This window comes from Fukomys damarensis, unplaced genomic scaffold, assembly GCF_012274545.1.
Source record: "Fukomys damarensis isolate Sample0158 unplaced genomic scaffold, DMR_v1.0_HiC HiC_scaffold_39, whole genome shotgun sequence".
NCBI lineage: Eukaryota > Metazoa > Chordata > Mammalia > Rodentia > Bathyergidae > Fukomys > Fukomys damarensis.
In genome coordinates, this window is record NW_022900951.1 from 12,196,683 (window position 1) to 12,222,473 (window position 25,791).

The 25,791-nt window shown below is 40.5% G+C and overlaps 1 protein-coding gene across 1 annotated transcript in view; it reads left to right on the top strand.

Annotated features, from left to right (window-relative positions):
• Positions 1 to 25,791, top strand: part of Grpr (gastrin releasing peptide receptor) — a 290,008-nt gene that overhangs the window by 36,155 nt on the left and 228,062 nt on the right. The window lies entirely within an intron of this gene.

Sequence of the window (25,791 nt, forward strand, 5' to 3'; positions counted from 1 at the left end):
ATATATATAAAACATTCAGATGCAGGCAGCTCTAAACAAATCTTTAGGAATGCATATACAGTAGATGTTCTAAAACTGCTAAAAATAATAAATAAAAATAATAAAGAGAATAACAAAATTAAAGGTAGTGTTACTGCTGAGGAGGAATGAGGTACAAGGAGAACCCTATCAATAATGGCAACATAAGCTGGGTGTGGTGGTGCACACCTGTAGTCCCAGCAGGTGGCTGAGGCAGGAGGATTGCAAATTCAAGGCCAGCCTGGACTACACAAGGAAGACCCTGTTATAAACCCTTCCCACCCTCCTTCCAAATGGTACCATATTATTTCTGCAACTGAGTGGTGGACACAGATATTTGTTTTATTATTCTTAAACCTTATATAGGTAATAACATCTTTTAAATGAATTGCAGTAGTTCATAATGAATTTTTTGTTTTATAAACATTTTAAATTCAATTTTGTTTTATCTGTACTGATTATTGCTACTACATCCTTTTAAAATTTCTCTAATCACAGCAAAGTGAGCTTTTGTATTTAGCAACTCTAACAATTTTTTCTCATACTGTGCTTTTAAAAATTTATCAATTAACAAAGATAATATATATTCAAGGTGTGTTTTGTTATAATGGGTGGTAGAGACAGTCAAAGGGCAAGCTCTTCAGGAAGAGGCCAGGCTTCAGTCAGGCCTGTGAAAGGAGGAACCACCTAATTTTTCAAAGCTGAAATGGGTGTTGGTGTTCATCTGCCCCACCCCTTCCTGTTGCAGATGAAGAACTAGAGATAGAGGGAAGTACCTTTGTCAACAATAATAAATAATGATAATAATAAAAGCTTATTCTAGTTTTTACACTGTCAGACCAATTGCATGGTGGAAAATTTGTGTGAAAAATTCAAAAGGGAAGAGCATTTTAAGAAGTGAGCCCATGCCCCTTGTTTCTCTTGCTGGGTCTTCGCCTGCCTCTCTGCTCATTGTATGCTCTTAGCCCTATCTATACTCCAGGGGCCCTGAGCCCGTGAGGAGCCAGTCCTTTCCTCTTGCCCCCTGGACCCTCCTGTCTGAGACAACGCAGGGCCAACTGGAGGCACTGGGTCTCATTGTCAGGCTCCTAGCTCCACATATCCAGAGAGTACTGAGGGCTGGAAGCCTCCTGTGCTTCATTTTGTCTTTAAAGAGCTGACTCCCTTCACTATCTCGACTCACTGCGCAGTGACCATGGAAGAGAATTCTAATTCCCTCTCCCACCCTCACACTCCATTGTATTTTTGAATACAAGAGGAAATGGCGATTCAGAGTCACATCTTCACAAATGGTAGGTCCCAGCTCAGAGCTGCCTGACCCCCAAGTATGCAATGTTTTCACTGTACCCAACTGACCACGAACTGTGTTCTCTTTGACATTCTATCTGTTTAATCCTGTTTTCCTCTGTCATGGATTAGCAATTTATTTGTAATAACTTGTTATGGTATTGGTGCTTCACTGAAAACAAAGCTGCTAGATTAAGCACTAAGCAATATTTGGGGCGTGTCTAGACTAACATGCGACACTTATCTGGAATTTAAATTTAACTGGATATCCTCTATTTTTAATTTGTTAAATCTGGTAACCCTAACCAAAAGCCTTTGAGATAATATTTTATTATTTCTAATGAGTCTGTCTCCCTTATAAGAAAAGAGAAACACGTGGGATATGTTGCTCCTGAGGAAGGACCTTAAAGAAATCTTTTCAGGTCTTACCTGGGGGTTAAGAATTTGCTCCCCATAGGGCCTGGGATTAGTTCAGTAGTACCACGCCTACCTCACAAGCCCAAGGTCCTGAGTTCCATCCCTGGTACTGGGGAAAAAAAAAAGAATTTGCTCCCCACAGAGATGGTGGGCTATGTGCAGAGGCATCTTTGGTTGTCCTAACTGGAGGGGGTTGTGCTACTGTCATCTGGAGGGTAGAGGCCAGGGGTGTGGTTAAACACCCTACAATACTCAGGACAGCCCCCCCATGATTATCTGGTCCAAATGCCAATAGTACTAAGGTTAAGAAAACTGACCTTAAAAATCACTCATCAACCAGTAAAGAGAATTCTAACTTCAATTTGCTTTAAAAATCATTTAGTACAAGGGCCAGGCATTTAGCTCAGTGGTGCCGCCGCCTGCCTCGTAAGCTCAAGGACCTGAATTTGATCCTCAGTACCCCCACAATCACTCACTATAAAAAATACATCTATACTAAGATGATATAAATTTAGAAGTTTTTTTTAGATGAGGTCTTGCTATGTTTCCTTGAATTTACTATCCTGCCTCCGCCTCCCAAGTAGCTAGTGCCACTGCATCCCACCAAAAGAATTTTATATATTTTTCCATCTTTCTTTTTAAAATCTTTTAATGCTACTAATGTATTTCCACATAGAGCTGGGCTTTCTATTTTTAGAAAAATAATGCCAATGCTGGCATTTATCTGAATTCGTTAACTGATTTATGTCTCTGAACCAGTTAGCTCACAATTATAGACACCGGTGGCAGTAGGAGTAGACTCAATTTAAAAAAAATACTTTTGCAGCATATATGGCAATAGATTATTGATACTAGCTTTGTGCCTTTAATCATGTTACTTGAGTGATGTTCTTTACCTATACACAGGGCAGAGTGAGTAATAAAAGACTCTTGCGAAGCCATGTAGATACTAGGTTGAACTCTCTGGCAGTCAGAACTGGTCGGTTACTGGCACTTGCATGCGTGACCTGGTGTGCGTGGTGCTCCACTGTGCCCCTTGGAGATGCACCGTAATTCAGGCTGCTCGTCCAATCCCAGAAGCTTTGTCTCTCCCAAGAATTGCTGGAGCTTTTGGGGTGGAACTTTCACTGAGTGGCTGGAAGAACTGCTTTAATTTTTTTTTTTTTTAATTACTCAAGAATCTTGGGAAATCTGCCTTTCAGCTATTTGCCGTGCCAGCCTTTTTCTCCTCCATCTGCCCCCGTGCATGTCCCTGAAGTTGGCCGTATGGAACTTATACTCTCAAGTGCACAAAATGTGTCCAAGCCTAAATAGTGTAAATCAACCAAAAAAAGGAATTACAGTTTTACTCTGTAGCCCTTACAAATCTGTATCCAGATTTATCTTAAGGCCCTGATGTAAAAAAATGAACAGTTCATTTAAGTTTATTTATTTTTTTTGTCAAGAGCCCCTGGAGATAGGGGGCATGAGAGAAATGCCAACTGCTCCTTGTTCAACATCCTTACAAATAAATCCTTAAAAATAAATAGTAACTCCATTTGGGTGTGATAGATTTACAGGAAGAAATTTCTTTGTATTAAAAAAAGAGTAAAGACAACATATACTTAAATGATTTGAATTTTATAGCTGATACCCTACTAATATTTTTAGTTTAGCACCATCTGTTTATCTGAAGTTAAATTTCTAGCAAATGGTCATGCCAGGAGATGCTGTTTTTATTTTTATGTGCAGCTGAAACACAGAATAATAAAAATCTGCTTGAGTTGAAGAAATATGTTCATAAAAGGTTTCTTTTTTAATCTGAGTTGGCTGAGGAAACAACTTTTTAATCTAGTGGCAGCTGCTTTCATTTGGCTGGTTTTCAGTCTAAATAGTTTATGTTGGAGACAGATCATTTGTTTTATATTTGGATGCAGCATAACAAACAGTGCCTTTTGAGCTATGAGGAAGGCCCAGATATCGCAAACATCTTATTCTCTTTATTAGTCTACCTTGCTGATTATTTCTTGTTTCTTTGACTGACAAAAGTAACCTGCAGTTGGGCCTTTAAGTGTAAAGTACTACAGCAAATTACATGCCACTCAGTTGCGGTTTTTATTCCACTCCAAGAAAGTCACATTGTACACATTAATTGGCATTTGTTTACAGGAGGGGGAAAAACAATAGCTTTTGAGAATATGACTCAGTGGAAACACTGCTCATCACACTGGCATGCAAATAGAATACTGTACTCCTTTTGGGGACTATGGGTGATCCAGTGGGAGGCCTAGGATTCTTCCCTACAGAGTGTTAATTAAAGAGAGCCACCTCACGGCACCACTTTCACTCCAGCAGCACTTCAAACTCCTCCAGCCACCTCTTTAATCAACAACAAGTGTTGGATGTCTACTTTTAGCTCGAGGCACTGCAGCTACCACCCAAATTTCAAAGGCAGTGGCAAGGACAGGGTTTTATTGCCTTCAAAGCCAAGGCACCCAAACCTACATTAGAGATGCTGGTAATGGCTGCCGCTGACGTAGAGTAGTGGAAACTTGCCATATGAAGTGTGAATTTCATAGGAGAGAGCTTTGGCCTTACTTGTCTTTGTGCCCCAGCACTTAAGCACACAGGTATCATGTTTATTTAATAAGACTGTGTTCTTTACTAGGCAGTATTAAAGTAATTTTGTGTTTCAACTTTTCCTCATATTGAAAAAAACCAGGACTCTACTTTGAAATATAGAGGCTGATCTTCAATGGGAAATTGCACTCAGAAGTTCTTTGGGGGCTGTGGCTGTGGCTCAGTAATAGAGCACTTGGCTTGCAAATGCTATCCAGGCCCAGGGTTCATCCCCAGCACTGCAGAAAGAAAAAAATTTTTTCTCAAAAGAGTGGATTTGTGACAGGGACCTAGGGGCTGGACCTGCAGATGCCCAATGGACAGCTAAAAGCAGGAGAAAGCTTAACATCTCTGCCTTCATTTTATTGTTTCCTATATTACCTTTAAACTTTGCATCAGATCACTTCTAGGCTCTGCACATTGGCATGTTAATTGCTCAAAGGGGTCTGTAATACAAGGTTTAGTAGCCCTCAATTTACGTAGCTGATCTCTTCACCCTTCAAGTCTGAGGACACCAAGATGAGAGTAACTAAATCTCCAGGATTTTCAGGGACACATTCAGTTGCCAGCTTTTCCAGTGTCCATTTCCACACCGCTCGGAGCGATGCCTAAAGTCTCCTCCAATCATTGTCCTAAACCTGCAGTCATCCCGGACTGCGGGAAAAGCAGAGCCTCGAAGACCACCCACGATGAAATCACCCAAGTGGGAGCAGTTATCCCATGATGGGATCCAGGCAGCTCCTGCCCCCTCCAAGTTCATCTCCTGAGAACAGAATTGCCCCTCAAGCCATAAGAAATCCTCTAGAACTACAAAACCAGGACTGAGATAATGATCCACCAGACCCCAGCCTACCATAGCACCTCACAAGCTAGTCCCATTCTTTTGTTAACAGGCCAGCCGGATTTTCCTTGTCAGATCCATTTCTGAAGCTGAAATTCCTTCCCTATTTTCTCTTACTCTCCTTTGTTTAGGGGACCCACTTGATCCTTGCCTGAGCTGTGCCCCTTTTCTTACTTTCCATTTTCTCTTGCTTTCCATTTAAAGCTTTATCCTGTAAATTTGTGCCCCGATTGCCTCAGTTTCAATGTTGATTATCACAGAAGCTACTGATAAAATTATAGAAAACTGGTGTATTGGTCAACACGGGCTCCCATAATAAATGCTATAGACTGGGTGGCTTAAACAACAGAATTGTGTTTCTCACAGTGCTGGACCCTTGGAAATCCAAGACCAAGGCTTCAGCAGATTTGGTTTCTGATGAAGGCTCCTTCCTTGCTTACAGACTGCCACCTTGTCCCGGTGTCCTCACTGGGGACAGGGTGGAGGAGGAGAAGTCCTGCTCTCCTCACAAAGCTGTAGCCCTATCTGATTAGGGCCCCATACTATATCCTCATTTAGCCTAAATACCTCACTAGAGTCTTAACTCCAATTATATTCACACTGGGAGTTGGGGTTCCAGCATATGAATCCCGCCCCACACCCTGCAATTCAGTCCATAGCAACTGGACCTGACTATAAAAGACACTTTAATTTTAGAGCCCTCAAATTACTATGAAAAAACTCCAATTTAAAAAAATTTGGTGTGGGTTGGGCATTTAGCTCAGTGGTTCTGCCGCCTTCCTTGCAAGCACAAGGACCCGACTTTGATCCCTGGTACCAAAAATATAAATATTTTTGGTGTGCCTATTAACTCTTAACATCATATCTCCAGAAAAGCCAGTTTTTCCGGAAACCAAAATACATCTCCTTTTAAAATAAAAGTCAGTTTTTGAATTTTATCTCAAGTTTGAAAATGCTCTACACTGATCAATGGTGTATTGAAAGTCAGGGTTCTCCTAATACAGAAGGGGTAGTGATTGAGGCCTGGAGTGATTCATTCCTGTTTAGATGTTCAATCAAAGGATGTGATCAGTTTGTACATACTCGCTGAGCTGTTTGCATATAATTCGTGCACTTTCCTGTATGTGTGTTTTAGGTTGATCAAAAGTTAAAGCACAGAAGAAAAATAAATCTGAGTGATGCATTTAATACCAGAGATACACTGCACAATTGCCCTATTGTCTCACCTAGACAAACAGGCTAGTCCTCCCTTCTCCTTTCTAGTTCAAAAATTCGCAAGAGGTTAAAATCTAGTAAGTTGTGTGTGTGAAAAAGGCTAGCCTTCTAGTCGATTATAATGTCTTCCCAAAGGCATAGGAGAAACTGCAGACACAGTTAAAATTTCTGGCTGACAGTGCTTGGTGCTGTGTTTCTCAGTCTGGTGGCTTAGCAGCTGGAGGCTAAAAAGCCAGACTTCCAGGGAGAAGAGGCAGGCGTTCAGGGCAAGGGGTGGTGGACCCCAGGTGAGGGGCATAACCAGGGTCTTCCCAAGGATGGTGGCAGTTCTCAATGGCTTGTAAACACATACTGCCAAGTGTTCCAGAAGGTTCCAACTGCCCTGGACAGAAGCTTTGGACTGGTGCAAGTGAGAAGCTGGCTTTTATAAGTGATAGATAAAGCTGAAAGGTGAGATAATACATTTGCGACCTTTGACATAGGTGTCCCCGCAAGCTTCCTGCTCACATACTCAGAGTGGTGCTCATCCTCCTGAAGACAATTAGCCGTCTAAACTTTTTGACCAACCAGTGGCTTTGCAGAGATCTTCCGGGTTTATGGATAGGTTACGGCTCAAATTCCATAACGCCAGCACTGAGCTCTATTGTTATTAGCTCTCCCATTCCTAGTTTACTGTTTCACATTGTACTTTAACTTCCAACAGAACATTAACAGCAGTAGCTAGTTAAATGTTTTCAAAACATTTTCAGTTTTGGGAACTGACAATGCTCTACACAAAGCTAATGGAAATTTCATGATTCTAGGGTGCTGTCATTGTCAGTAGTTATTTTGGTGACCTTGTAAAACAAACATCTATTCCAGCTTACCTTTATAGTCATTGAGATGTAATTTAAAAATAACTGCATGAAGGGCTGGGGATGTAGCTCAGTGGTAGAGCACTTGGCCAGTATGTACAAGGCCATGGGTTAATCCTCAGCACTGAAAAATCAAACAATGTGCTTGCTCTTTGTCATCAGTGGCCTGCCTTGTGGAAAAGTAATGAATTTTAAGTTGTCACAGTTGTTGAAACAATCTGATCTGTTTGTGAGTGTATGTGTGTATTGGGAACAAGCTTATCTCTTGGGGCTTTACAAAATTAATGAGCTCTAAAAATTCGTGATTGCTTTAGGCTGGAAGTGTTAGTAAATTTCCGATTGCTGTTTTCACCCTTCTGCATCCCTTGACATTCAAATGTCCTTGGAACCCAGAAATGCATAATCCTGGAGCTTATTACAAATGCTGTCTCAGAGTCACCCCCAACCATGCCCACTTAGATAGAGTGCATTCACCCCTGGGTATATAAGGGGGATTGGTGCCAGGACACCTCGTGGATAACAAAATCCTTGCATACCGAAAACTGCAAATGCTCAAGTCCCTTATATAAGATGGTGTGTTTCTGTAGAACGTATGTATATGCTCCCTTGAAATCATCTCTAGATTACTTAATGGCATCCATTACGATGTAAATTCTGCGTACATAGCTGTATTGTTAGGAAAAAATGACAAGAAAAAAGTACATGTCAGCATGGATTAAGGTTTTTCTCCCAAATATTTTCCATCTGAGGTTGTTTGAATCCACAGATGCAGAACTTAGGGATATGGAGGGCGAAGGCATGTGGTATCAGAATCTGCATTTTAACAAAATCTCCCAGTGATTCCTGCACACATGCAAATGAATCAGCAAGGAGGCAATGGTAGTAATCCAGAGTTCTTTCTTCTCCGAACATCTCCCACTGGCCTAAGACTGCCATTATTTAGGACGAATTTCTCTAGTTAATGCCACTTCTTATGAGGTATCCCTGGCCAGCATATGTAGGTAACTCATCAAATCACTTTCAGTACAAGGCCTTCATGTGAATCCACCCACTTGGGCCTTTCCAGCTGGAGGGATGGCAGAGAGCAGGTCGACTGGCAGTGAGGAGTAGAAAACAGGATGCAGGCAGACTCCACATCCATGGCACTCTGGGGCTAGGGAGCTGTGCTGCAGGGTTCATCCAGCAGGAAGTAACAAAATAGCTATGACAACGGTCACCGTAATGGTAGATCACCATTATGCAGGAGTTCCTAAGGTTGTTTGACAAACAGAATCACCTGGGGGAAGAGGAGGATTTCTTTAAAAATACAAATTCTCCAGAGGCAGGGACCTACCCTGGGTTTCTGCCACTCATCCCGATCTGAGGGGGAGAAACCTGAGAATCTGTATTTTAGCAAACAGGAAGCAGGATCTCTAGAGTAATTGAGAATTGTTCCCTGTCTTGGTAGAAGGCAGTTTCCAAAAGTGGTGAAAGCAGGCACATATTGTTTTTGCCCTTTGAAACCTTGTTTTCTTCCAAGAAATCTCTAGAAAGAAAATACAGTAATTCAATACAGCAATGCTAAATAGCGATAGTAGCAGGAATAGGGTGCCATCTGGTACATTTGAATAATTGTCATGGTTGGCTTTTCTTTAAATGCTGCTTATTGCTCAGTCCACCCATATTAAATGACTAGAGCTAGAAGTCATCTGGTGGTGATGTGTTGGTATTACAAGAATGTATTTGTTAGGGAACTGATCATGTTAAAGTATGCTGTGACGCCGCCTCACAGGCTGCATTTTCCTGATACATCTTGGCTCCTAAAATGACCTCATGCCCTTATCTTTGGTTTCCCTTCCCCCCAAGGCCACAGTGGTCCAGGAAAGTTGAAACCTGTGTCTGCAGGACTGGGCCCATAAAAGCAATCTGGCCTGTGATAGGGTAAAAGTAGCTCACTCCTCATAAATAAGCAATAGCCCACCCCAAAACTGATAAAAGGACCTTCCTTTCTTTGTTCTTCTCTCTCCTTCTGCTTCTTCTTCCTCTTCTCTCTCTCTGCCTTCCTGCCTCCTGCTCACCTCCCTACAATAAAGATCTCCTGCCGGACCTCTCGGTGCGTGAGTGGCCTAATTAGGAAGGGGCACCCGAAAGGGCATGCGAACCCCCTTTAAGTATTTGCATATTCAATTGCTCCACTAGGGCTCAGTTTGGGAATTCAAATATAACATTTGACCTTAATCTATATTTCATCTTCTAGAGTTGGTTACAGCTCCCTTTATAGGTTTGTTTCAAGAGCTACTTATTCTGGTACTGACATCTAGGATAGTGATTTCCTATGCAGGGTGCATGGACCCCCAAAATATCTTTTCCATGGCAATATTTCAAATTTATGTGTATGTTATAATGTATATAATATTGCACTGTCATACTAGAACATGTATAGAATTTATAAATATTAGAGTTTTGCTAAAGAAGTCTGAATAAGCAGAGTGGTAAGATTTATTGGGATAAGGTATTTTGGTTATCGAACAGGCTCCTCTAGGTGGGTGTAAAGCGCTAGTCCTTTGAGTCTTAAACTGTTGATAGCATTACTCTGGTGAAAGATTTTGTTATTAAATTTTTTATGTTTATGGCTAAGCATAGTGGAGAATCTAATCCCAGATAGAGGATATAGCATATTGGGTGGTGTGTTATTCAAAAGTTCCTGCCCTTGGCTCAAAAATGTTTGTAAATTTTTCATCCAGTATATTAGTCCTTCCTACCACTGTTGTGTTTTCTGCTCATTGATGAGTGTCTTTATCCTTGTCAACTCAGTGGTGTTCACTGAATTCTCTATTGAACATGTGCTAAATGTCCCAGCATACAGTATGTATACAAGGATAAGACATTTGCTGTTCTTAGGAAGTTCACTGCCTAGGACAGAGATAATGCTAATGGTAGTGATTTTTGGAGGTGGTTACACTGATAAAGGTGCTGCTGCTAGTGTTGCTGGTTGTGGTGGTGATGAGAGCTATTTTAGTTTTGTTCTAGTCCCTGAGACACAGTACCTGACACCCACAACTGAAAGGGGAAAAGGCTTATTGTAGCTCACAGTTTGTAGAGGTTTTAGTCCATAGTCAGCTGGCTCCAAGGCAGGGCGGCATGGCAAAGGTGCCTGGCAGAGGAGAAAGAGCTCATGGCATAGAGGGGCGAAGCAGAGAGAGAGAGAGAGAGAGAGAGAGGGGGAGAGAGAGAGAGAGAGAGAGAGAGAGAGAGGAGGGAGGGAGACAGGCAAACCTTTCCGGGTCACACCCCTTGTGACCCACTTTCCTCAACCAGGCTTCAGCCCCCAGCGTCACATTGATCTATAAATGTATCAGTGGACTGATCCACTGACAAGTGTCACACCCCCATGATCCAGTCACCTCCCCAAAGCCCCACCTATGTGTGCATGAAGCATTAGGGGTGACATGTAGATATAACCCAAAACAATGACCAAGAAGGAGAAAAGGACAAGAATGTCTTACTTATGGTTGAGATTAAAGCAAAATAGGAATGGAAGGTTTCTCCTTGTTGGTAACTCATGATGTGACATCTTTCCCTAGTAGTGATGCTCTTCTCTGCTTATTTAGCTTGCTTCCCAATAGTTTAAAAATACTTTTTTAGTCATTCCCAGCATGTACCATAATTCTCAGCTTCCTAGGATTTGAGCCTTGGGAACAGCAGGTTTTCCTAGGCCCTGCAACTCTTCTATATTTTGGTCCTCAGTGCTCTACAAGCTGTGAAACCCGTGAGTCATTATCCCCATATGGTGGGATTCCCTCCCCTTCCTCCATCCACATGCCTGCCCTGCCATCTGCCACCACTCTCAAGGTTATGGAGCAAGAGCTGACACAGGGAAAGGAAAAGAAAACACCAGGAAAACAAACTGCTATAAAAATAAAATAGAGAAAAAGAATGTATTTTCTTATTACAAAAGCCGTTTGTATTTCTTACAGAAAAAAGAGACATTAAAGCACAAAACCCCCAAACCAAACCAGCACAAAACAAAACCGTCCCACCCAGCACGTTATTAGTCACTCTATCTCCACATGTGTTTCTCTAAACTTGTATCCTGTATCTATCTATCCATGTAGCAAGCTAGCAGACCAAATGGGTTTATTACCACATAAAGTGGTGACCCTTTTAAAGCCTCTTTCTGTGTCAATAAAACACCCCCACACCAGCATTTTTAATGTTCAACGAGTATTTCCTGCATAAGGCATTGTTCCAATTGCTGCAGCTTAGGTAAGGTAGTCTTTGCCCTCCTGTGGGTATCATGTAATTTTTCTCTCCCTCCCTAACATTTAGGCCATTGTATTTGCTTTTACAAACAATGCTGTGATGAATAACCTAATAGCTGAGTCCTTGGATATACTCCTAATTTCCAAATGATTATGCTGGCTACTCTCTGCCCCTTTGGGTCCACCCACCATCCTTCTCTGCCTTGCTCCATGGAAGCACATCAGTGGGTTCATTCACCTCTGGATATGGAAAGCTCATGTAGGGCACAGGGGAGAGCAGTAGAGAATGTGTAATATGTTTTGACCCCCTTCCCCCTCTCCTTGTGGATTGTCATTAGCTGCATTCTTATAGTGATGGCTGTGGTGCCTGGCAGCCCTCTCCCCAGAGCTCCATGCTCAGGTGGTTGCCAACCCCAGTGTACTGCTCCATGCCGTGTTATTTTCCCTTAACCTTGCCATTGCCCTTACACAGAGGTCTTCATTGAGCCCTTCTCACTTACCCCGTGTGAATGTGCCATCTGTCTCCTGGCAGGACCATGGGTGATAAAAGTTTGCTTCTATTCCTGGCATAGTCTACATCCCTATAGCAGCTCACTTGCATTGGGAACCTGGCACAGATCGTGTGGGAAGGTCAAGAGCTCCATTCTCTCCTGTGACCTAAGGCCTGGACATCAGCAACCAATGAGCAGCTGTCTCCCATTTCATTTTTCCAGACGCTCGCCATTTCATTCTCTGATGGAGAGTTCTTAACCTCTGACTGAGGTGCTCTGGTGGGGGCACAGGAAGGAACCAAGAGACCCCTCAGCCCCTCCTCCCAGAGCTTTCACTTAGTGCTGGAACCCTCCCTGGAGGCAGAATGAATTGAGACATGCTCTGTGGTCATTCTTGAGTTCATAGAGAAATTTGTTTCATTAGTTCTTCCTCCACTTTAGTCTTAAATGGCACTACAATATTCTTGTTAAATAACCAGAAGTATATTTTTAGAGCTTCTAGCTAGGATCAGAGTCTCCTGATACTATCGCTTCTGTGATTCCATCTTTTCTTTGAAACAGTAATAATGTGTTTTCTTAAAGTCTACATCCTGTTTTACCTTCCTCGACTTTTGGATTTTTAGATAACATGATCCTTTTCTTCAAACATTCTTCATACTTCACTTTAACCAATTGTCCCTGGCTGCCCAGAATTAAATATCTGTCCTATTTCTTTTGTCTACCTTCTATCCGATGAAATTGTTAGCAAGTCTAGTCAAATTATTAAAGGTTTTCTTTGTAAGGAGATGAGACGTCACTGTTCATGTATTTGGGGTCCCTACCAAAAATACATGGGGTTTCCTTTCTCTAGGCCCCCACTCCTTATGCCCCCCACTCCAGGCTATGGTCTAGAATTCCATTTCCCAGGGGTGGGCACTAGAACAAGCTTGCTTTTAGAATCAGAAAGATCTGGAATGAAATATAGCTGCTTATGAGCTATGTGACTCTAATGCTCTCTCTTCACTGAGTCACAAGCTTCTTGAGGTACCTCATAGGGCTGAGAAATAAATGAGATGATTTATATGAAAATAGTCAAGCATGGAATGTGTCCAGTCCCCACTTCCTCTCTCTACTCCCCTCCTCCCTCTCCCCATTTTCCTCAGCCTTCTCTCTCTTACCTTTCTTTGCTCTCTCTACCTCCTTCTTCCCCTCTTCACTTTTCCTTCTCCTTTCCCACATTCCCTCTTCTCAACCTTCTCTGATTATGAAATTACCATGGATAAGAAGGATGAAAATTCAGGTCTGAAACATGTCAGATGATTCTCTTTATCCTTGCAAATGGATCATAACTGTGCAGGGATTTGTCTCAGAAGAAAAATTCCCAGACATAAATCTAGGCCCCCCCAAAGGCTTTTCCAGTACGTCCCAGTTATTTTAAGAACCCTCACCTTGGAAATTAAGGACACTAAGAAAGGTGTGAAGTTGCTGATAATGTCATTGTTTTTCCAGTCTTTGAAAAATGTCCAGTGTTCCAGACAGATGTGTCCTGCTGAATTGAAAGATAAACTCTCCAAGTGATTACATAATATGTCAAATGGTCTTATCTGGGAGAAGGGAGTTGTCCTGCTAACATGAGCCGGTTCGGATTTTAGAGGATGATTTGGGGCTTTAAGAAACTGCTGTATCAGCTGATGGAGCTTCTCTAAAGGTTAGCTGAAGAAATCCATTGTAAGTCCTTTGCACTGAAGTTCAGACTTCACTTGGTCTCTCTCTCTTCTCAATTTTTACAAATCTTTCACTTAGAAAGGAAAATAGATTGGTCTGGGATCTTTTGTTCCCCCTTTGGTGCTGGGGATCCAACCCAGGGCCCCTGGCATGCTAGGCAAGTGGCCTACCATTGAGTCATATCCCTAGCCTGGTTAAGATCCTTTTAAGGATTTGCCCAACAATATTATGACAGAAAAAGCATTTTTATTTTCTATTTTTATTACACAGTTTTATACATAAAATAATAAAAGTAATGTGTAAGTTGTGAGGAATATTACAATACAAACATATAGGAGCTGGAACATTAATGTCTAGGCTCTCATTCACTCACCAAAGAACTGCTATCCTAAATCTTGCATTCTACGCCTTTAAAAACAAAATCCTTTATTTTTGTTTGTGTTTTGAGACAGGGTCTTACTATGTATGTAGCCCAGGCTGGCCTCAAACTTGCAGTGATCCTTTTCTGCCTCAGTCTCCTGAGTGCTGGGATTACAGGCGTGGGCCACCATGCCCAGCTCCTTAGAAACAAAATCCTTTTACCATATATATTCTGAAATGACTTGTTGATTTGCTTTTTCTGAGCTTTATAAAAATAGCATGACAATATAGGTAGTATTTTTTCATTCAAGTTTCTAGCATCCATCAATTCATCTATACGAATCCACAGTCTGTAGCTGTTAGCTTTCCATTACTATGACAACTTATAAAGACCTGAAATAATCAATTGAGGAGAAATGGTTTATTTTGGTTCACAGTTTTCAAGATTTCAGTCCATGGTTGGTTGTCCCCATTGCTTTGAACCTGTGGGCATGCGTAATGGTGGGAGCAGAGCAAAACTGCCTACCTTATGGTTGATAAGCAAGACAGGAGGAGGAAGGGGTTCTGGTCCCACTTCCTCCTTGTCTCAGTTATTCTCTCATTGCTGAGACACAACTAGTGTTGGTGTTGTTACCCAGGACTCACAATTTAAAGGAAAAAAAAACATTAATTTTTGGCTCATAGTTCATAGAGGTTTCAGGGCATATTCAGCTGGCTCCAAGGCAGGCAGCATGGCAGAGGGCCATGGCAGAGGAGAAACAGCTCATGGCATGGAGGCGGGGAGGAGAAAGACAGACAGAGAGAGAGAGAGAGAGAGAGAGAGAGAGAGAGAGAGAGTGTTACCAAGGGGAAGACCAAGCCATGTTCCCAGTGACCCATTTCCTTCAACCAGGCTTCACCTCCCCAACATCACAATTTAGCCATAAGCAAATCTGTGGACTAATCTGCTGAATATCACACCCCCATGATCCAGTCACCTCCCCAAAGCCCCACCTATGAGCTCATGAGGGTTTGGGGGGACATCTAGATATAAACTCTAACACTCCTTCAACCTCCCCGATAACCTAAATACCTCCTATCAGGTCCTACCTCCTAAAGATCCAAAGTCTCCCAACAGCACTACCCTAGAGAGCAAAACATTACCATGTACACCTTTGGCAAGCCCTGAAAATCTAAACTAAAGCAGTAGCTGAAGTTCCTTCCTTTCCACTAGTGCTTTTATATGCCATTTAGTGAATGCACACAATTCATTTATTTTAGTTATTTATTGTTTCTAGATATTTGCATAATAGTTTTTTAATGTAGATGAAAAATATACTAGCAAGAATTTTTAATATTCCTTTGTCAAATTGTCGTGAACGCTAGATTATTTTGACTCATATCCCTTTGAGCTTTTTCTATTTCATCATTCCCATTTATCACCTGAAGAAATTTAGATGCAAGAAAAAAAAATGATTTGTCCATGCTGTTGTCACTACCGATATTTCTACTGCCAATTCCAAAAACCAATTAAGTCTTCTCTTGGTTTTTCTTGTCTGAGCAAAGAATGCCTTGCATTGTGATACCAGAATTTTAAAAATATTTATTTTGACATCACAAAACTTTTGGTTCAGGAGGCTGTGTGTTACAGTGCAAATCATATAAGCTTAGGGGACAGGAAGGTTTGGGGTCTTTAGAAGTGCATCAGCACTTACAGAGTATCCTTGTGCAAATGGATTTATTCTCCTAATCTTCATTTCCTTATCTGTAAAAAGGAGACAGCAAGGCCTTCCTTACATGATGGTGCACTGATAATGTCAGGCAAGATGTGTGAAGGGCCCAGTCATGAGAATATACATGAAGGAACAGAGGAAGCTCACAGGCTGATGAGTGGAGCTCATGGTCATACCCTAAAACCAACAGTTTGTGGATCGTTCTGGCTCAGAACAGAGAATAGCAAAGTCCTTCAGTGACTTGATGGTATTACTGGATAATGTCTTAGCTTTTCTTAGGATGTCAGATTTTTCTTTCCAAATTTATTTTGTGGAATTATTTTAACAGTCCTTTTATAACAGGTTACTAGCACAAAATTGCTTCATACTTTCTATTTGGTGAGCAAAGTAAAAAAAGTAAATGACCACCATGTCTAATAATGAAGGAGAGAATGTTGGATTCTTTTGGAGAAAAATTTAAGCTCATTCGTGTGAATTCTTGTTAAGGCCATTACATAAAGCTTTTTTTTTTCTTTTTCTTTTGAGTGTTGAGAATTGAACCCGGGATCTTTCACATGCTAAAGCATGCACTCTACTACTGAGTTACATTCCCACCCCTACACAGAACATTTAAATCCAGATATAGAACCAGAACTCCATGAGGATCGTGACCCTGTCTTTCTTCTTCTCCACTGTATCCCTGGTGCACTGCACAGTGCCTGTGCCTAATAAGTGCTCAGTGAGTATTTGATGAGTAAATGATTAAGTGAAAGGACTATCTCTTTTTTTCTTACTGCTAAACTTGTACTTTTTTTGTGCTGCAAGTCTTTAATAACCAAGGCTTGGCATATCTTAAGAGTTAATAAGTAAGTGCTTTCATTTTGGTATATTTATCTTTGAAATACAAATACTTCTGGGAGTAAAATTATTTTTAAATACATATATATATATATATGGCATATATCATAATGATTTCATAAACATATCAACTATAAAATAATCACCACAATCAAGATAGCTATCGCCTCACATGGCTACTTTTTCTTTGTACCTTCAGATCTACCTTCTTAGCAAATGTCAATTATCTACTATAGGGGCCAGGGATTTATCTCAGTGGTGCTGCCGCCTGACTTTCAAGCACAAAGACCCAAGTTTGATTCCCAGTACCCCCACCTAAAAAAAACTACAGAACTGTCACCTATAGTTACCATGCTGTATATTAGATCTCCAAAACTTACTCATTTGGCATTACAAATCTTTATGCACCTTGACCAACATCTCCCCATGTCCTCCTCCTCCCAGCCCCTGGTAACCACCATTTTATACTCTTCTTCTATGAGTTTGACCATTTTAGGCTCCACATTTAAGTGAAATCATATAGCTTCTTTGGTGGGAGGGATCTGGCTTATTTCACTTAACATGATATCTATCCATGTTGTTGCAACTGCAGGATTCCTTCTTTTTTAAGGCAGAATAACATTTCATTGTACGTATATACTACATTTTCTCTATCTATCTGCCCATCCATCCATCTATCCATCCATCTGTCCATGAATGGATACAATTTGATTCTGTATTGGCTGTTGTGAATATTGCTGCCAAGAACAAAAGAATGCAGATATCTCTTCCAGATACCAATTACTGATTTCAGTTACTTTGGATAAACACTCATAAATAGAATTGCTGAATCAGCTTCTCTCTCTGTTTCTGTCTCTCTGTCTCTCTCTCTCTCTCTCTCTTTCCTTTTCTTGGCATTGGTAATTGAATCCAGACAATGCCAAGCTACATCCGCAGCCCTTTTCAAAATATTTTAAAATTTTGAGGCAGAGTTTCATTAAGTTGCTCAGGCTGGCTTTGAATTTGCAATTTTCCTGCCTAAGCTAGTAGTTCACTCCCATGGCTTGCCTGTCTCTGTTTTTTACAAAGAATAGCCATGTTAATGGGTGTGAAGGAATATTTCATTGTGACTTTTATTTTTCTGATCATTAGTGATATTGATGGTCATTTTTATTTTTATTTTTATTTTTAATTAGTCTATTTATTTGTTTGTTTGTTTGTTTTTAGTACTGGGTATTGAACCCAGGGCCTTGCATATGCTAGGCATGTACTCTACTACTGAGCTGTCTCTCCAGTCTCGTATTTCTACTTTGGAAAAATGTCTGTTTAGGATCTTTGCTCATTTTAAAATTGGGTTGCTTTTGTTGTTGTTGTTGCTATTGAGTAAGGTTTTCTTTGTTGGTTTGTTTTGCTATTGAATTATATGAGGGTTTTTTTTGTATATTTTGGATATGAATCCCTTATCAGATATATTAATTACAAATATAGTTTCCCATTCTGTAGGCTGTCTTTTTAATTTCACGATTGTTTCCTTTGCTGTGTAGAAGCCTTCTAGTTCCATGTAGTTCCACTTGTTTATTTTTGCTTTTTTTTTGCTGGGCTTTTTGTTTCATGTCCAAAAAATAATAATAATTGCCAAGATCAATGTCTTTTCCTCTATGTTTTCTTCTAAAAGTTTTATGGTTTCAGGTTTTATGTCTAAGTCTGTAATCCATTTTGAGTTGATTTTTGTGTGTGGTATAAGATAAAAGTCCAATTTCTTTTATATGTGGATATTCCATTTTCCAAGCACTATTTGTTGAAAAGACTATCTTTTCCCCATGGTACATTTTTGGTGTCCTCACTGAAGATTCGTTGACCATATATGTGAGGGTTTTTCTGAGCTCTCTATTCTGTTCTTTTGATTTATTTGTCTGTTTTATGCCGAGATCATGCTGGGCTTTTCTTTTCGGAGAAGTTTTTGGTTACTGAGTCAATCTCCATACTTATTATTGGTCTACTCAGAACTATGTTTTCTTCTTGATTCAGTCACGGTGGATTATATGTTCCTAAAATGTTACCCATTTCTTCCAGGTTATTGCATTTGTTACCTTGTAATTGTTCATAGTAGTGTCATGATCCTTTGCATTTTTGTGACCACTTGAAATGTCTCCTCATTCATTTATAATTTTTTTAGGTCTTTTCTCTATAGTTAAAGTTTCATCAGTTTTGTTTATCTTTTCAAAGGGTCTTATTTTTATTGATCTTTCCATTGTTGTTCTAGCCTTATTCTATTTATTTCAACTCTAACTGATATTATTTCCTTGCTTCTGCTGACTTTGGACTTATGTTTTTTTTTGTTTTTCTTCTTCAGGTTCCTTGAGGTGCAAAGTTAAGTTGCATGTTTTTTTGAGAGCTTTCTTTTTGTTTGCTCTGTAGGCATTTTATCATTATAAATTCATACCTGCTTTTGCTGCATTCCATAGGTTTTAATATGTTTTATTTTCATATTTGTGTCACGATAGCTCTTGATTTCCCTTTTGATTTCTTTTTGATCCACTGGTAGTCCAGGAGTGCGCTATTTCTACTTTTTTGTGAATTTCCCAATTTTCCTCTAATTATTGATTTCTAGTTTTATACATTGTCATTGGAAAAAATATGATCTTTAACTTTTTTAATTTATTGAGATTTGCTTTGTGACCTGACATATGATCTATTCTGGACAATGTGCTGTGTGCACTTGAGGAAAATGTATACAGATGACCTTTTCTTGAGATGGTTCAACTTATAAACTTTTTGGTTTTAAGGTATTGTTAAAACATACTCATATAACCATTTTGCTTTCCATTTTCATTACAATATTCATAAATTACAAGAGATAGTCAACATTTTACTATAAAATAGGTCCTGTGTTAGATAGTTTTGCTTAATAGTAGACTAATGTAAGTTTTATGAGCATGTTTAAAATAGACTTAGGCTAAGGTATGGTGTTTGGTAAGTTAGGTGTGTTAAGTGTGTGATATCTTCATCTTACAAAGAAAACCCCATCAGAAGTGAAGGAGCATCTATAATTTGCTGCTCTTGGATGTTGGATGAAATGTTTTGCACGTGTCTGTTAGGCTCACTTGGTCTACAGTGTTAAGTCTGGTGATTTTAAAACTGATTTTCCATCTGGATGACTTGTCCAATATGAAAAGTGGGTCTTAAATTCCCCTAGGAGTAATATTGTGTTATTAATGAGCTGATTGATAAGGTGAATTTAGCTAATCCTGTGGTTTGTTTCTCATTCCAGGGGTTCAGGGAGGGGACATGAACAAGGGAATAGAACATCACAAATACCTTTCCTTGAGTTAGTTTAATCTACAGCTTTCCTGATGACAGTCTGCTAATCTTCATAGGCAGACAGGAGGGTACTGACATAACAGGACAGGAGAGGATAAAGACCTAATCTTGGAATTTGAACTACTGCAAGAGAAGGGAGACAAGAGTAGAGGATTTTTGAACAATTTAGAGAGAACTAGAGGATGGTTTGCCCTACATGAAGAAGTGGAGGGCCTGGTAGACAAACCTTGGCTTCATGCCCTTTTTCTAAGGGAAAGTTAAATAGAATTATGGTATCCTTCCATATAGGCCACAGAGGTTTCAAGGTGAAGAACAATAGCCTGCTTGCTTTCTTTTCTTTTCTTTCTTTCTTTCTTTCTTTCTTTTTTTCTTCCTTCCTTCCTTCCTTCCTTCCTTCCTTCCTTCCTTCCTTCCTTCCACAAACATGCAGCAATTGCTTTCATGGTGTCAGACACTCCTATAAGTGATTGGAATATACAAGTGAAGGAAAACAGATGTTGATCTCTGCCTTTGTGGAGCTTATGTTGTAGTGGAGAGAGATAGATGGTAAAGAAAAGAAATAGTAAATAAGCAAACCATATAACATGTTAAAAATTGATACTAGCAATAGAAAAACCATAATGTGGAGCAGGGTAAGGGACACTGTGTATGGGAGGAAAAGGGCAGCCACTGGAGAATTTTGAGCAGAGAAATTGACACGATCCTACTTTTGTTATAGAAGGGGCCATCTCTCTGGCTGCTAGAGTGGGTGGGCTTGAGAGACGAGTGTAGGCAGGGAGACCTGTTGGGAGTGCAAGTAGAGTTAGGCAATAAGAGGCAAAGTACTAGGACACTTCACAGGGCAGTACCAATAAGTGGTTAGAGAAGATCAGATTCTGGATTCATTTTGAAGGGAAAGCTATCAAGATTTCTTGATGAATAGGATATGGGGTAAGGACTTGAGAAAGGTTTCTTTTTTTTCCCTGAGTGACTGAAAGGCAGATGTTGTCATTTCCTGAGATGGGAAAGGCTGCTGGTAAGGAAGGTTTTGGGAAAAACTTTTTAAAAAATTCATAATCTAACTTTATTCATCTTCCTTGCTGGGCATGCAACTAGTTTTAATTTATCCAATGTTATTCCCTCCCCTAAGGTACCCCCCCCATGCCTATCATCAGAGGATCTGTCAATTAGCTTTTTTCACATTCATCCTTCAGGAAGCAAAACCATTTTCAAAAAGTACCAAGCACAAGCTCCAATTGCAAAAGCAGCCCCAGAATGATTAGAATTTCGGGGGAATACATTAAAAAATGTTGTTTGAGGTATCTATAACACAGAATTGTTCAGTACGCAGTTGGATCTAGGAGCCTGGAGTTTGGAGAGAAATCTGGGCTGAAGATATAATTGGGGGAAGTTAAGGTCATATGTGCAGAATTTAAAGTCTTGAGACAGAATGAGATCATGCAGGCAGAGACATAAGAAAAGAGAGCCAGCACTGAGCCCTGAAACATTCCAGGAAAAGAAGAGAAACCTAGCATAAGAAACTGAGAAGGGAAACCACAGAGATGGGAAAACTAAGAGAGGTCAGGATTTGGACACCAGTTGAAGAACAGGTATCAAAGAGGTGGGAATATGGATTATGCTGGATCACAGTAGATTATGGATTCAGCAAATGTGGAGATCATGAGTGAACTATGGAAAGCAGGTGTGCTAGTCAGCTTTTTGTCAGTGACAAAATACCTTCGATAAATTAACTTCAAGAAGGAAAGGTTTGTTTTGGACAATGGTTTCAGAAGTTTCGGTCTACCGTCAGTTGGCTCCTTTGCTTTTGGGCTTGAGGTAAGGCAGAACATCAAGCTGGGGAGTGCCTCGTGAAGCAAAGCTGCTCACCACATGGCCACCCAGAAACGAAAGAGAGATGGGAGCTGTGGTCCCAATAGCCCCTTCAAAGACACACCCCCACTGACCTAACTTCCTCCCACTAGGCCCTACCACTTAATAGAAACTCCCAATAGCACCAAAAGCTTGGGACTGAGCTTTTAACTTCCAAACCATAGCAGCAGGGTCAGTGAAGTGGTTGGGTCAAAGGCATCATTGAAATGGGTGTAAAGAAGACCGGGAGGAGAGGAATTGACAATGGCAGGAATAGAGTAATATTTTGAGAAAAGACTAACTTACTGGAAATTTACTTGCTGTGCATTTATAATAAATAATTTTATTAAAATTAAAATATTAAAAAGTAAATGTTTTCAATCAATATTTTAAAAAAGGATTCTCCCTGACTCAATCATTCTAAGAAGTTTTATTTTTTTTTTGTTTTTTTAAAAAAAATTACAGACTTGCTCCAAGGCCTACAATCTTTAAACACAAGGTTGTGCATCATAGTGTCTAAGAGGAGGATTAAAATCAATTGTAGTACTTCTGCCTTATAACACAAGCCACTAAAATTAATTTTTTCAAAGGCTATTGGTGAAATAGGTAATGATTGCTAGGGATGTTAAGTGAAAAAATATAACATGCTATAAAATTAAATAACAGTTGTCTTAATTACATGGACAGAGTAATAACATAAATTCTTCAGGCCTTTCCTCTGCTTATACAAATAGAATTATAAGAACAAAACCAATGTAAATATCATTCCTTCTTATAAAAGGCCCTTGGGAAGCTCTGGGAGTTCCTTGGAACCCTTGGGATTTTCTTTCTTAGTCTTGAGAACTTCCACTGCTGCTGGGAGCTTATGTTCACTGTATCTTTTCAATAACTGGATCTGTAAGATCCTGGAGCAGCAGGGTGGTCTGCAGTGGAGGGAGGAGGTCTTCTGTCTCCTCTTGTCCTTGTATTGCCCTAGGTTTAAGGGCACCAGGCAGGGATCCTGACTCTCAGATTCCTACAGAGTTTTGGGTGTTAATAGCCCCTTGCCCTCAGTTAGGGACAGAGCGAGGAGATACATATGAACTATAGAGCCTGGGCCCTCCAACCAGACTATCCCGACTGCCACTTATGGTCTGCCTGGACTTAGGAAGTTAACTTCTGCTCTTACTGCCTCCATATCTACATTCAAAAACAGGAATAAGTTGTTCCAGTTATCTCTTGCTGGGCAACAGACCATCACTTAGTAACTTAAAACAAGATTAATTTTGCTCACAAATCTGTAGTTTTGGCAAAAGGTCAGTGAAGACAGCTTGTCTTTGATCTGCTTGGCATTAGCTGTGATGGCTAGGAGGCTGGAGGCTTAAATCATCCAATAGCTCATTCGCTCACTTATATGGTGGTTGATGCTCGCTGTTGGCTGAGATTTCAGCTAAGGCAGTGTCTGGGGCACCTACCTACTCATGACCTCCCCTTATGATTTGCGCTTCCTCACGGCATGGTGACTTGGTTCCCAGGACAAGAAAGCCAGGATCATCTAGGAGTATGTTTGAAAGTTTCTGGTTTTAACCCCCAGAAACTGTGATTGATCTCTGGGTACAGTACTGGAACTTTTCTACATTCCCCAGGTGATCTTGTGGGTCCAGCATTAAGAAGCACTGCTCTCATGGAGACCACATGGAACAGGAGACTTGGCCTGATGGCTGACTGCCACCAGCAGTGAATCTTAGTCATTATTTGTTGGGTTCAAGAGGTTCCAGTCATGTCACATCATGTTTAAAGGGCTGCCAAAGAAATAAGATCAGAAAAATGTCCAAAGCAATAGAATAAATAAGTACCATTACTACAATGCTCCCCAGTTACCCCCTGGCTACTTCTGGTTGATAATAGATGGGCCCAGAGCCTGTGTGTCTTACCGAAGATTTCCTGGTGAGGGGGAGAGGTTGAGTTGGGGCACTAGAACAGGACTCTTAGTTGACCTGTCCTTGAGATGGCAGTTAGATGAGTCAAATGCCAAGTGAAGTTTGCCCTATCATTCCTGTAAGTATTAATCTCTGCACTTGAGAAAGTTTGTTTTATTACTCGATTAGCTCCTAAAAGGAGCAGATAAAGATGAATTTTAGCCTGAACTCATTGGAGGTTGCTCCCAGTAGACCCATGAATTAAGATCCTGTTACTTTTTAACCTGACACAAGATGTCACCATTGCTCCTGTGCTTTTAACAATAACAGTACCAAGTTAAATAGCAGTAAGAGTTTGACTCTCTGACTACACAAGTTTTTCCCCCTCATGGGAGGGCGGGGGAGAGTGAGTACACTCTGTCATTGACATTCATTCATGTATAACCCATTCAATCCACTCAAGGTACAGAATGTGTTGTATAAAGACTTATTTTTCCCTTCATACCAGCTGTGGATCAAAATTAATATGTCTTTGTGAACACTTCACAAATGTTGGAGGCGATTGTAAGATAAGACAAGCTGATGTTTTTATAAGATAACTGGAAAATTGCATATTAGGTTTTGTTTGCCTTCACTGCTTCTACAGTGTTGAGTTGATCTCCACTTTCCATGCTTACATTGGTGCCAAAGTGGAAAAAAAAAGTGTGAATATTACTGCAGGTACCAATGGCTAAGAAACAAAATGGGTAAAAGATTGTTGGAGCACTAGAGTGGGACTCAGTTGAAACTGGAAATGTTGGCAAGATGAAGAAAACTGTATTGACATATTCTTTTCTCACATGCAGCACTGTGCATGGCTGTAAGGAATATTTTGAATAGTTGTTTGAGATGAGGATGGTGAATTCAAAGTAGAGCCCAGTGAAGTGTGGGAATTTGAGGGTAGAGTTGCATTACTGGCAACCTTGAGAGAGACTAGAACTACCAAGCATCCTTGTGTTCTGCCATTCCTTCTCCTTTTCCTCTTTATATACTGAACATCATCTAAAGAATATTTGTTTGTGGGAGTACCAAATTATTACTCTGCTGTGGGGTTTCACAGTGAAATAGTAATATCATTTGACTCAGGCTTATGGAATCACTCAGTGATTCATTTCTTTTATTTTCCAATTTTTTCTATAATGAATCTATAACTGGAAAAATCTCAAAGCAATATGATTCCAGAAATTTATAGTGAAGAAGGATGTGCATGTGTTATTAAAAAGACTATTTCCTAAGGGAAAAGAAAAAATATGAGAAAAGGCAAAAATGGAAACAAAGTCTTTGTATATAGGGAAGGGAGGAGGGGGTGAAGGGAGGGCAGGGGTAAGGGGAAAAAATGAGAACAAAGATCTGTGATGTAAAGGTACAAGATCCCAATGATAAGTGTAACTGTACTGTATACTTAAAAACTACCCATAAACTCAATGGAAAAAAATAGAGACTATTTCCTGGGGGCCGGAGATTTAGCTCAGTGGCAACGTGCCTGCCTCACAAGCGTATGGTCCTGAGTTCGATCCCTTGTACTGCCCCCCGCAAAAAGACCATTTCCAAAGATGTGGTCATCATGTAGGGAAACTGACAGAGCTAATGCAGGACCTAAGCACTGATTAGTGGAACTGTTACCAGCACTGGGTCTGGATGGCAAGACCACCTAATAGGAGTCTCGACCTTCGCTGGTGGGGTGTAGACAGTCAGTAGTGCCAATGCATGGAGGAAGCTGTGACATTAAGCACCTGCTGTAAGATAGTGTGACAACCAGCTATAGGTAACCAGACTAGCCTTTGCGTAAGAACCTCCGACTTGCTCACCTGGCACTGCACACTGTTCCTCGGGCATCCCAAAGATCTGCACTGCATGTGCGCACGCGTACACACACACACACTCACACACACACACACACCTCCAGCACTCACTGTATACTCCTACTTCAGCTGCACAGCAAGCTGCCAAGCAACCTTGACAAAGAGAAAAGGACTCTTTAGCATCAAGATAAACGTAGCTGCATTTACCTGCCCAAATACATAGGTACTTGGGTTCATCCAATATTGCACTGCATCAGAAGTTTAGTCTATATATCACCTTTTGTCCCAAAATATTGCTCCCAGACATTCAACTGTTCTGAAACACCTTC